This window comes from Serinus canaria, chromosome 9, assembly GCF_022539315.1.
Source record: "Serinus canaria isolate serCan28SL12 chromosome 9, serCan2020, whole genome shotgun sequence".
Lineage (NCBI taxonomy): Eukaryota > Metazoa > Chordata > Aves > Passeriformes > Fringillidae > Serinus > Serinus canaria.
In genome coordinates this window covers 18339438-18351648 of record NC_066323.1, presented here as the reverse complement: position 1 = coordinate 18351648, position 12211 = coordinate 18339438, and the positions used below count along the sequence as shown (strand labels likewise).

At 45.0% G+C, this 12211-nt stretch overlaps 1 non-coding gene across 1 annotated transcript; it reads right to left on the bottom strand.

The window, feature by feature from the left end:
* Positions 1 to 766: 766 nt before the first annotated feature.
* TRNAQ-CUG (transfer RNA glutamine (anticodon CUG)) lies at positions 767 to 838 on the bottom strand. The gene has a single exon. It is a non-coding gene; the product is annotated as a tRNA-Gln (tRNA).
* Between the last annotated feature and the right edge of the window lie 11373 nt (positions 839 to 12211).

Sequence of the window (12211 nt, the reverse complement as noted above, 5' to 3'; positions counted from 1 at the left end):
TGGGCAGCTCCCTCAGCACCGCGGGGGTTCCCATCTCCTCTGGGGGCTCAGGCCTGTGTCTGCCCTTCTCCCGCTGCGGTCAGATCTGCTGAGGCCGGCGCATCATCCCCGTTGTCCTTGGCAAATGGGCCCATCTCTCGCCCTCCCTGGCCCCCCGCACGCGTTCCTCGGTCTCTGTTCTCTGCCGCCGCTTTTGCTCTTTCTCATTAAAGGCTTTGTGCAGCACTGCTGGAGAGTCGTGGTTGTTTGTTCTCCTCCTCCCTCACCTGTCACCTGCTCTGCAAGGAAGATCCTTCCCTCTCCTAAGGCAACAAACGGAAGCCCAATGATGGGGCAGTGCCCAGTGCTGGTAGAACTCCTTGAATAGATTACAGAGCAATAGAAAGGAATTGGCAGGGGAAAGCGGAGAAGAAGCTGCAGAGGAAAGGAGCAAGAAAAGAGAAGTGAACAGGGATGGGCATACAGAGTAACCTGCTCTTCCTGTGGGAATGCTCCAACCTGGAAACAGCTGCCCAGGGCTGCGGAGCCCAGACTCTGGTTTTGGATGCATCAGGCACAGGAGCCAGGGGTCCCAGAGCAGAGTCCTCTGCCTGTCCCATTTTGAGTGGGTGGTCTGCTCCTCAGGTGCTGTGTGATTCATCAGAGATCTTTGTAGAAGCAAAGCAGCAGCAGCAGCAGCAGCAGCAGCAGCAGCAGCAGCAGCAGAGGAGAGGTGTGAGAGTGTAGCATGCTAAGGGCAAGGCTGAGGGGAGGAAGCAAAAGGTTCAGGTCCCACTGAGATTTGAACTCAGATCACTGGATTCAGAGTCCAGAGTGCTCACCATTACACCATAGGACCTCCTGACCAGGCCCTTGGGGACCCCTGGCCTCAGCCTCCCTCAGCCTTATGGCCCCAGCTCTGTGAGCAACGCTGGCTCTCCATGGCCTTGCACATCTGGCACCGAGTGCACCCTTCCTGCAGGCCCTCCAGCCGCTCTCCAATCACACCACCCTGCAGGGCAGCAGCACAGCTCCTCCTGAAAGCCTGCCATGGCCTCTCTTACAAGTGCCACCCTTCAAATCACGCAAAATCTTCTCTTTCCCAATCTGCAACAAGCTATTTCTGACTCTGAGGCCTAGACGGCTGGGGTTGTGCAGTGAAGAGAATGCCAGTGGTGGCCATCCAGTGGAGTATTTGTAGTTTCAAGGGCAAGAGGGGAAGTTGGGGGTTGCTGCCCAGGGCTGGGAGGAAGGTGGAGTTTGCTGGGGTCAGAGGTCAGGGGGCCAAAGTGATGGCAGCCATGAAACCTCCCTGTGAACTCCTGAGATGAGCGGCCTGCTGGCACTGCTCAGCAAGGGGTATTGAGGCGTTTTTGGGGCACATGTGGGTGCAGCACCATGTGCGGGACACTTGCGGTAGGCAGCGCACAAAGGTGTCTGGCAGGGTATCAGGGCAGCGTGGGGACTGCCATCAGGTGATTGAGTGGCGCCTGGCTTTCTGGCAAGTGTTTGGAGGGGCTCAGGTTCCCATCTGAGATTAACTGTGCCTTTGGACTTTTAAGCAGTGCAAGAGTGAAGATGGCCCTAAGGAAAAACTTTTTGCCCTGGTTCATGTCTCAGTCCAAACTGCAGCTGGAAATGCTTTGCTTTAGCCATGGACTGCCACCTTGAGAGATTGTGATGAATGCTATATGTACAGTTCAGAAGTAAAGCGTACATCACTAGTGTGTTTCATCTAGTGTACAGACTACAAAGGGACTATAAAGGCCAGTGCTGGCTTTTTCTTCTCAGAATTTTTTTTTATTTTGGGAGCAGCTGCTGGATATTTTGAAGGGCTTTGGGATCTGCAAGAGTGACAGGGTAAGATGGCATGTAGAGCTTGAAGGAAAATGTAGATATCCAGGGAACTGGATGCAGTTCAGTGGGCATGAGTTACACGTTGAGCAGCTGATGGCACAGAAGCTTCTAAAAGAAAGGGGCTGTTCTTCAATTGCCTTTGCTTTTGCAGACTATTAACTGCACTGCTAACAATGAAAGGATTTTTCCTTCCCTGCTACATGCAGGATCACATTCTGTCAGTCTCCAAGAGCCAGGACGCACAGCAGAGCTCTTCCATGAACTGTTCTCACATGAATAGGGCTGGGCCAGAAAAGAGCTTGTTGTTTTCCTGGGCACTGTCAGCATTCCTGAACACAACCACACGATGGTGGTGTTGACTCGCAGAAGGACGTGCACTGAGCCCAGCTTGAAACCACCCCAATCCCAGAGCCAGGTTGGACATGTCCCTGCTCTCAAACCAGTGGTGTCAGGAAAAAAAGATTTCACTCATCTTCCTCTTCCAAGAGCAAACCCTTCTTTGCACCACACTCAAACAGCAGCATGAACTCCTTTGCCCCAACAAAGCTTTTCACTCTCGCAGAGTCCGGCCACAAACCTGAAAACATCTGGCAAAAACAGAGCTCAGAAAAGCGCCAGCTAAGAAAGCTTTTCCTGCCTGCAACTTTCCCTGCACCCATCGAGCGACCAGCGCACACCCTGCTATTGGCACTGTGCTCCTCAGCACTGAGTACCATCCTAAGCCTTCAGTCTCACAGTCAGCAACCAAACAGAACGGCACTAGGGAAGAACTCTGTCAGTACATTTTTGGAGCTGGGAGGCTCCATACCTGAAAATGTTGCCAGCACTGCTATTTGGGGTTTTTTGGTCTTGGCCAAAACTGGGCATTACATTTCTTCCCAGAGAAAGACAGTTTTCCATTGATTGTTGGGATTACACACTGAGTGTCTAAGGGCTATGTTATCTTTTCCTCCTGAATGGAAAAGTTGGGGAATGGGGATGCTCCCAGCTGTCACAGACACATGGGAACAGTCCAGTTCCAGTGAGGAATGTGGTGCCCAGTTTGTGGTATGCACTGTGAGATCATCTTTGCTGTTGTTTATTACTTATAGCCTGTTGGGAATTCTGGTCTTGATTTGACAAGAGCCAAGTAGCTTGGAGGTTTCTTCTGTCAGAAATCCATCCAGATCTTTTGCCTGGCTGTCCCAAGGGGAAGGAACAGCTTGGAGTTGTTGAAGCCACAAGTTGTGGATACATCTCCTGAAAACCAGTCTATGATTGTTTGTCTGACTGTACCTACCCATGGCTTCCAGGGACCCTCCTGGTGTTCTGGATATTCCCAGGAGAGGATATTGCAACACCTACTTTTTAAGCCAGGAATTTCAACTGCAGTAAGTCGTTCCTATTCCATGTGAGCTGTCCCAGTTGTGGGATGTGAGAGAGAACACCCCACACTGCTATTTGACATAATCCAAACTGGAACTGCGGCTGACCGAGTATTTTGGAGCACTGAGACCACAAGTTTATCTTTGAACACCATCCCCAGGGAATGCTGAGGCATCCCATGCACTTGGCAGCACATCCCTGATGTGGTGCAAAAAGGGGATGGGGGAAGTTCTGAGTTAGTGGGAGAAGGTTTCTGGAATGGAATTGGGATAGGTGCTGATCCTGTCATGGAAGCATGGGGTGGGCTGGCTTGGAAGGGAAAACAAAGACCATCTGGACTTAGTTGTCTCATTCCATGGCAACAAACATGTCCAAAACTGCCACCTGACCCTCATGGACAAAGTGAGTGTCTTCCATAGTGCTTGTTTGTAAATGGGAGTGGCTGTAGGGAGCTCTGGCAGAGCACCTAGAGACCAGGTGAAAATAGCAATGGGATTGTTTTTGCTGCTGCTGAATGTGGTTTTCTCTTTTAAGATGTTCCTCTGAGTGATCGTTTTCACAGTAGTTTCCTAGGGCTCATTTGAGGGTAATTCCAATAGTTTGAATATAGGTGAAAAACAGTGGAGAAAAAATGTGAACCTCATCCATTTCTAGTAATTCTGAATTTCTTCCACAACATCTTTCTGGGGGAAACCTGGATAAAGATGGAGAGGAACAAGTGTTCTAAACCCCCCTGGCTCAGGGGATTACAGGGCAAATCTTTCTGTAATCTCATCAGATGTCTCTGATAAACTGCAGGATCACAAGGTTTTCCAAGAAAACAAAACAAGACATAGATGAGGGAATAGGCTTCCAATTAATAATGATTTGATGGATGTAGGAAAGGGTTTTTTATGTTTGGTGCTCTGCTCCCCTTTTTAACACTGGAATAATTTTAAAATGATTCCCTTAACAAGTCATCTAAATTTGAGAAATTAAATTTGAGAGGAAATGATGCAAAATAAATGCAGGAGAAGACATCATAGAATCATCATGGAATCCCAGAAGGGTTTGGGTGTGAAGGGACTTTAAGAATCCCCTTATTCCATCCCCTGCCATTCCATCTACTAGTCAAGGTTGCTCCAAGCCCTATGCAGCTTTGGACACTTTCAAGGATGGGGCAGACACTATTTCTCTGGATTTCTGGGCACAAGTGGAAATTTCCATGGAACTAAGATATCTCCTTGGCTCTGTTTGGCTGCAGCATGGCTTTGGGAGGCAGAGCGTGTGGAAACAGGAGCTTTGCCAGCTGCCTTGGAGAAGTCCCTCATGTCCCAAAACCCAGCAAGGCAAACATTTGTGGTTTAACCTCCGACTAAAAGAAGAGGCCAAGCCAGGAGTGGGAACTGACCACAGAGCAGGGATGGTGCCCAGGAGAGGGGTGACCATCCTGAAGGTCCCACCACCCACTCACTGACTGAACCACTGAAAAACAGGGATTGAAGCTTTCTGAAATTGGCCCATATCTGCCTGCACCCAAATTCAACCCCAAATCAATATTTTTGTGTACAGCTGGGATGAGACCACAGCTGATGTTACTCCCCCGGGAGTAGCAGAGAGTCTGCAGCCATGAAGGGCCAAACTGTGTTTAAAACACACAGAGGTACAAAAGAGCTGGAGTAATTTCCTACCAGGTAACTTGACTTGGAAGCAGCATTCCAAACTTCTTTCCACATTTATTTTATCTCCTGGATGGGGATGCCTAAGGAAGAAGGGGGTGATGTATTCTTAACAAAAGAAGAGCAAAATTCATTAGTGACAAAAGACTTAAAATTAAAATATGAAAAATTGAAGTATGAATGGAGGCACCTTTAGGACACTTCCTGTTCCTTTTTATCTATGGGATTTAAATAAAGGCCTGAGTATCCAAATCCTAGTGCTCTGCAAGTGTTGTACAGCCAGGGAGGGAGACAAGAGCCTGGAATCTCTCCCCAAAAACTGTCTGCTGGTTTGTTTGACCAGGTATAGGAATAACTGTGTAATCCCTAGGCCTGTACATATGGAGAAAGGTTTATTTGTCTCCTGTGGGTTGGTTCAACATATTTTCAAAATGATGGAAACTGTTTTTATTGAAATGCCAGAGGTGCCAAGTGCTTTCCCCAGCCAGAGCTCAGGAGTGGTTAATGCCCATTTTCCCAATCTCTCCAGGCAGCAGCACTGGAGCACTTGCACCCAAGCATGCCCAGGGTGCCAAGTGCCAGCAGAAGGCAAACCCAGGGACTGGACAGTGGGAGTTTGCCCTGCTCCTGGGATCCTGGGCACAGAACAGCCACGGGTGCCCCCACCCCTGCTGGGCACGGCAGCTCCCGGTGCGTGTTCCTGTGCCAGGCCCTGCCCATGCTCCGCGCGCAGCACATTGGGTTTTAGTTTTTATTTCTTCAATTATGTTCAGGTTGAGCTTGTCATCAAGAGTCAAGTTTCCATTGTCACCAAATTCCTGCCCAAGAGTTTCAAGTGACCAACTGAGCCCAGGTCACAGAGTACCATAATTTGGAATATTTTTCATAGGTGTAGGCAGGGAATTGTTTTTGAGAAAAACCAGAGCTAAAGGATATGGGGTCTGAGGGAAGGAAAGGGCTTCTGTGTCAAATTAAAAACACATTGTGAAAAATAAATCCATGGAACAGCTAATTTCCAATCCTGGAGTGGCACTTCCAATCCTGGACTGGCTTTTTTAAAATAAAAAGATTTTTGTGCACCATGTCCATGGTGGGATTCCAGAGAACAGGAAGGGCATGGTCCTCTGGAAATGTTCCCAAGGAACCACACTGACCCAATATCTGACTGCAGCCCAGAGGGAGATCTCTTAACCAACATCTCTGGCTGGTCTTGCTATGTCCTGACAGTTCCCATGCTGGCAGTTCCTCCGCCCAATGCATTGGGAAGTATCCCCAAGATGCCACAAAGAAAGGAGTGTCTGACAGATACAGAGTCTTGGGATTCAGGGGATAAAAAAGGAGTTTTCAGTCTTTTACATCTCCCACTCTGTCAGCTTCAGGCTCAGGGAGACAGGGAGAATGATAGATTTTACAGATCTTGGTCTCACTTCAGCCTTCCTGCAGGTACAGTCTGACAGGGAGTGGGAAGAAAACAGGTCAGGATGGATAGCCTACTTCCAGAAAATCATCATAATCCACAAACCATTAAGTAGAGCTGTAAGAACTTCCCAAAATGTTGATTTCCCTGCAGACTAAAAGCTCAGAGTGGCTAAAAAGCTAAGTTGAAGTACAAGCTGGATCTGCCATGGAGAGACTGTGGAAACCCAGAAGTAAAAACTACTTGGCCAATTCCATAAAATATTCCTAAACTAGGCTCCTGAAATATGACCATCTCTACTCTCACCTGGTGGTGGAAGGATGAGTGATGATTCTTCCTCTGATGGGGTTTTTGGGATCTGCAGTGAACTGCAACAGAAAACAACCAAAATCCAGTTATTTCCCACAGCTGGAACAGAAACTGGGGAAAAAGGACACAGGTGCACTCCTGGCACCCATCACCTTGGGATCAAGCCCCTCCAAACCAATGTAAGAAGAGACTGAATGACAAAGCCCTGGGGACCAAATTGCTGGGATTTATAAGAAAACTGATGAGTTTTATATTGGCAATAAAGCCCAGTCTCATCAGCCAGGTGCAGCAGCATCTCCAGGAGCGTGGCCAGGTGCATCTGCTTGGCAGAGAGCTCCCCCCTTTCAGAATAACCTGGGAGGTGCAGGGCTGTGGCACCAGCCACATCAGCAGCACATACCTGGGAAAGGGCAGGCAGAGGCTCAGCAGCATTCCCAGGCTTGGCTAATGCCTCCACAGCCTCACCTGTCAGTCAGCATCACCAGGATTTTTAATGCCCTGCCTCAACCTGTTCCCATTGCTCACCACACAAGAACACACAGGAAACCCCAGGAAATCTCCAATGGCCAGGGGAAGCCCCACCCTGTGCCTGAACTCCTTTACTCCATCGCAGAGATTCACAGCGGGCTCCTAGCATGTTTCTGCATGACAGCAGAGTAGGTGTACACCTACAAAGCCATTCAGAAAGGAGCTCTGTGCAAACAGCAGAGGACTGAAATTCTCAGAACTCATTCTCTTTGTTTTCTTTGAACGGGAAAACCACAAAAGGGAAAGGTCTTGATTACATATAAGACATCTGCTCTTTTTAGTTAGCTTCTCTGTAAGAAGGGATGGTGTGAACATAAACACCATTACTGCAGGATAGATACAGGATTGAATTTACAAAGATAATATCTTTCATGTGACTAATGCTGTACTCTAAAAGCCAGACCAGCTTTCAGGATGTGCAGGCTGAAGCTTTGATCCTCAAGGCAAAATACAGCTTCAAACTTGTGATACAAGTTTAACTTGCACAAGTTAATCAATTATATCATCAAAGAGGTTTGTACGGCAACACAGAGAGGGAAGATTCAGAAAGTCATTAGAGAGAGGAAAGATGGGTTCAGCAGAACACACAGGAGCTGCTGGTGTCTCAGAAATGGGAAAATTATAACAGAGCACAGAACCAATATATTTATCAACTCTCGATTTCTGAGCAGCTTAAGAACTGTTAAAGTTTAAACAGTTCTTTATCTGAATTTAACTTTGAAAACTGGTGTTTGTATTTCAATAAAACATTACTGTGTCTGAAAGTGTTTCTTCAGTTTCATTCAGCTGGTCTCATAAAAAACATCATTTGACCCTCCAATTTCTGTAATTATAGCAAGACCATAAAAACTTTTTGATTCAGTAAGGAAACTAACAAAAGAAAAAAAGAATATTTTTTATATTTCTACTAATAAATTCCAAAACCATAAATCAAACAAAACTTTAAAGCCTTAACTAAAGATAATATAAACAGGGCATGATATAAAGTGTCCTTCCTTTTCCAAAGTCACAAAGTTGCCTGATCCAGAAGGCTGGTACTTCAAAAGGATTAGAAGCATTTCCCCATGTCCAAAGGGATGAACATGTTCAGAAGATAAATGTTTAGGAGACCTTTCTAGAGATATAAAGTTCTGGGGGAAAAAATAAAACCCAAAACATTTATTTCACCTTTTAGTGCACAAGATACAACATCCTGAGATAGGATGGATTCCTATCCCAGTTATCCATTTATCATTGGTTATTTGACTATTAAAAACATTTATTCCCACTTCTGTTGGGGATGGGAACATCAAGCAATGCAAGGAACCATCATTGCTTGATGTTCTCCACCATCTCCAAATTTTTTTTCCAGCTCAGATTCAGCAGGAAACTGGTCTCAGAGAGAAGGAAGTTTCTGTACTACAACTACAGATTTTTTTCTCTTATTTCTGTTTGAGAGTAATCACTGATAGTAAGTTGTGTATCACATTCCTTAGTGGGTGAGGGTTAATGATGTGACAGAAACTGAAGCATGGAGTTTTAAACCCCAACTATAAGCAAGTCTATTATTAAAATTCATATTTATTCAAATCTTGTGCAATACTCGTGACAGCTCAAAGAACTTTGATCTAAAAAAAATTCTTACTTTAAATACTGCTGATCCTTCTGAGAAGGCAAATTAAAATGGGCTCACAGAAGGCTGAAGCACTGTTTCCCAGAGTGAGGCCCCAGTAGAAGAGTCAAGAGAAATTGCATATAAAAGACAAAGACACAAGAAAAAAGGTGTATTAGCTGCAAATCAGAAATGGTCACTTGTGTCTTTGTGTGTATGTACAGAATGAGGCCATCTGGGGGCACTGACCTTAGTAACTTGACAGTTATTAAATTAAAAACTAATTAGGCCAGTTCAACAGCAAGCCACCAATGTGACATGTCCCAACATTCTTTGAGTGGGCTCTTAAGAGTCATGAACAGTGAAGATACTTCACCTTAAGAATGCTTTCCCCAAAGTGGATGGTGAGGAGAAGAATGAAATTACAAGGTGGATCTTCATCAAGTTCAGCTTGGGAAACACAGCCTGAGTCTCAAATACCAGTGAGGTAAAAGATACAGTAAGATTAGAAATGATGAAAAAATAAACTGGGTGGTTTTATTTGTGTAATGAAAATTTAGGGTCAATGAAAAATTGGAAAAATTGGAAAAACTGCTGTCTTTGATGTACACAGGAAATGGTAGAGGCAGGGGTAGAGGGATAACCAGCAAATAAGCAGGAACATGAAAGCTCCTGGCACAACTTGGAATTAGTCTCAGAACTTCTGGAGGCCAATTTAATACTCAAAACATCCTTTCCTTTTCTAGATGCCTTTTTCTAATGGGGGTTTATTTATGCAATTAGATGGCAGGACTTGGGAAACATTTTAATATCAGCAGCACTTGATGCCAGGCCAAGTTTACCCAGTAGCTTAATTTATTTGGGGGAAGCTTGGTTTTGGTTTGGTTCATCTCTACACAAGCCCTGATAGAATAGCTTAGAAGGATCCAGATCTTATTAGTTCTCAACAGTTAAAAGTCATCTCTAAATGATGTAAAACTTCAGTCCCCCAAAAAAATGTCACGGGTACCTTTACTATGCTTGAGAAGTCAATTCCAAATGCATATACTGAAATTCTGGCCCCATGCCTTACAGCTGTTCACGTTTTGCTACATAAGAAGCACTGCACTTGCCAAACTGATTTTCTCAGTAAAATGAGAAAAGGCTGAACCATTTTCCCTTTAAAAATATTCACTAGTTTCCCAGGTATGTGTGCAGCAGTTTCTTGTGTCTCTGCTAATAAAGTCTTAAGATTTTATTCATTAGAATAAGGCATTTTCAAGTTAAAGTTGTAATTTGAATAACTTTGTAAAATATCTTTTTCTTCTTTAAAAAATAGGTAAATATGGAGGAAACTGACACAGGCACCACCAAGAAGATCCTGATCTCAGCAAAGTGCCTCTGTGATGCTGGCCTGTGACTGGGATTTGAAATTGGCAGCAGCATTTTTCATACATGAGGACTGGCAGAAATAAAATATTACCTCATTAAAGTGTTTTGTTTGCTTTTAAGACATCTGCCTTTCATGGTGTAGCTTTCAAAAGGCAGAGAAACAGTACATGAAAATCCAACATACCTGTCTCCACTGTAAGCACCCCTAATATGTTAAAGTTACTAAAAACATGAGCTCTGCTTTTACAGCTACTGTCACCTACAGAGATCAGAGCCTATACACACCTTACAAATTGTCACAGCTACACAAATGAAACTGCAAGTACCTGATCCTGACAGCTGTTTTAAACAGGATTTGCAGAGCTGCCTCCCAGCTGAAATGCAGATCCATGTGAGCTCAGCCATCCATCACTGCTGCAGATGTGCCTGTGCTGCCTGGCACAGGAACTGCCCCACACTGAGCTCTGCCAAGGGCTGGGCTCTCTCTGCCCAGCATGGGAGCTGGTTTGGGTACCCCCACATGTTCCTGCAGCAGTGCCAATGATGAGAGAGCAGCTGTGCTTTTTGCACAGCAGTTCATGAATTAAGGAGGAACAGGACAAGCTGTGGAACTGGGTGCTATTACACACAACTGCAGAGCCCAGAGACATTCAGAGGCTTCTGAAGCAATCAGTGGTAGAGCCTTGGGATGTTAAGGCTGTGCAGCAAAGGTTTAGTGGGGAATATGCTTAAGTTTTAAACATCAACACTAAACACCTGATGGTGATGGAAGCATAAACAATTTTTCTTTATTCCTTTCCCCTCTGAATTTACTTGTACTCTACAGTGGGGCTAAAAGAAGAAATAAGTCAAACACTACTCTGCTAAGCTCTGATCCTTTGTTCTCTGCCCCTGCCACAGTATACCTAAATTTGCTTTAACATACCTTCAGCAGGGTTCAGCTTTGCTGCAGATGTTTCCAAGTGTTTCTGTTTCAGACAATGCCTTCAGAACACACTGAGGTCTTCTCTGAAGCAATGGCTGCTACCTCAAGAAAAAAAAAAAACCCCAGGACCTGGTGGGGCATCCAGGCTGGTGTGTGTTGTGTATTTCCCATTGCTCTGTGTCTCCAGAGAACATTTCCCAAGGAGGAAGGAGATTTTTTGGTGTCTTTTTGAATCAAGCAAACAAAGGGATTTCTACTTTATGATCACCAGACATTCTTTTGAGATAAACAGGAGTGGATAAAGCCTACATGCCTTTAAGCATACAGAATAAAACCCACTGAGATTCCAAAGGTTTATAAATGGAAAACCATCACCAAGGAACCAAGAAGTCTGGCTCCCCCTTTGAATGCTGCTCTCAGCCTCAAGGAGACATATTTTTTCATTCAACTTTCTCACAGCATTCACCTAACTACACTTGCCAGCATGTTTTGCCAAATTAGAGAAACTGCTGCAGAAACCATCTGCTTGACATTGCTTACATATAATAAAGTATGGCTCAATACAATGTGTTGGAAATGTTTGGGGATCTTTACATGGGAACCAAGGGCAGCAGTGCTGACTCAGGCAGATCTCCCGCTGATGTCAGTGGGAATTGCACCTGAGTGAGCTCTGCTGGAGCTGATACAGAGCTCGCTGTGCTGAGCTCCACTGACAGCAGAACATGTGGTTATAGTTTAACAATACTAACTGTAATGGAGATGAGAAGGACATTTTATAGCATTTCTGGCTTGCTGCTCTTTTATAACTATCAAAAACACTTAAATGATCTGTACATGTCTGCTCTGTAACAGCTTTTCCCAACTTCAAGTGAACACTGAGAAACTGCTCCAAAGCTAGGTCCTACCTGAGCAAGAGTTTATCTGCTGATATAAAAACATGGACATCAGAAAGACTACATATAAAGCCTAAAATAAAAATTCATGATTTCCTTACAGATTGTACTACATTTTCTCTGGATGAGAATGCAGACATTTCAACACATCTCCAGTGGTTCAATGTGAGGCAGAAAGAAAGCCTTGGTAGAACAGACTCTGTCAGCCCAGTAGCAGGGTACGTGTGACAGCTGCTACATCAAAGCACAGCAGCTTCTCAAATTTGCCTCCAAATGTAGGTGTTACAAAATTACAGTTTCAGTAAGTGTAAAGGCTGA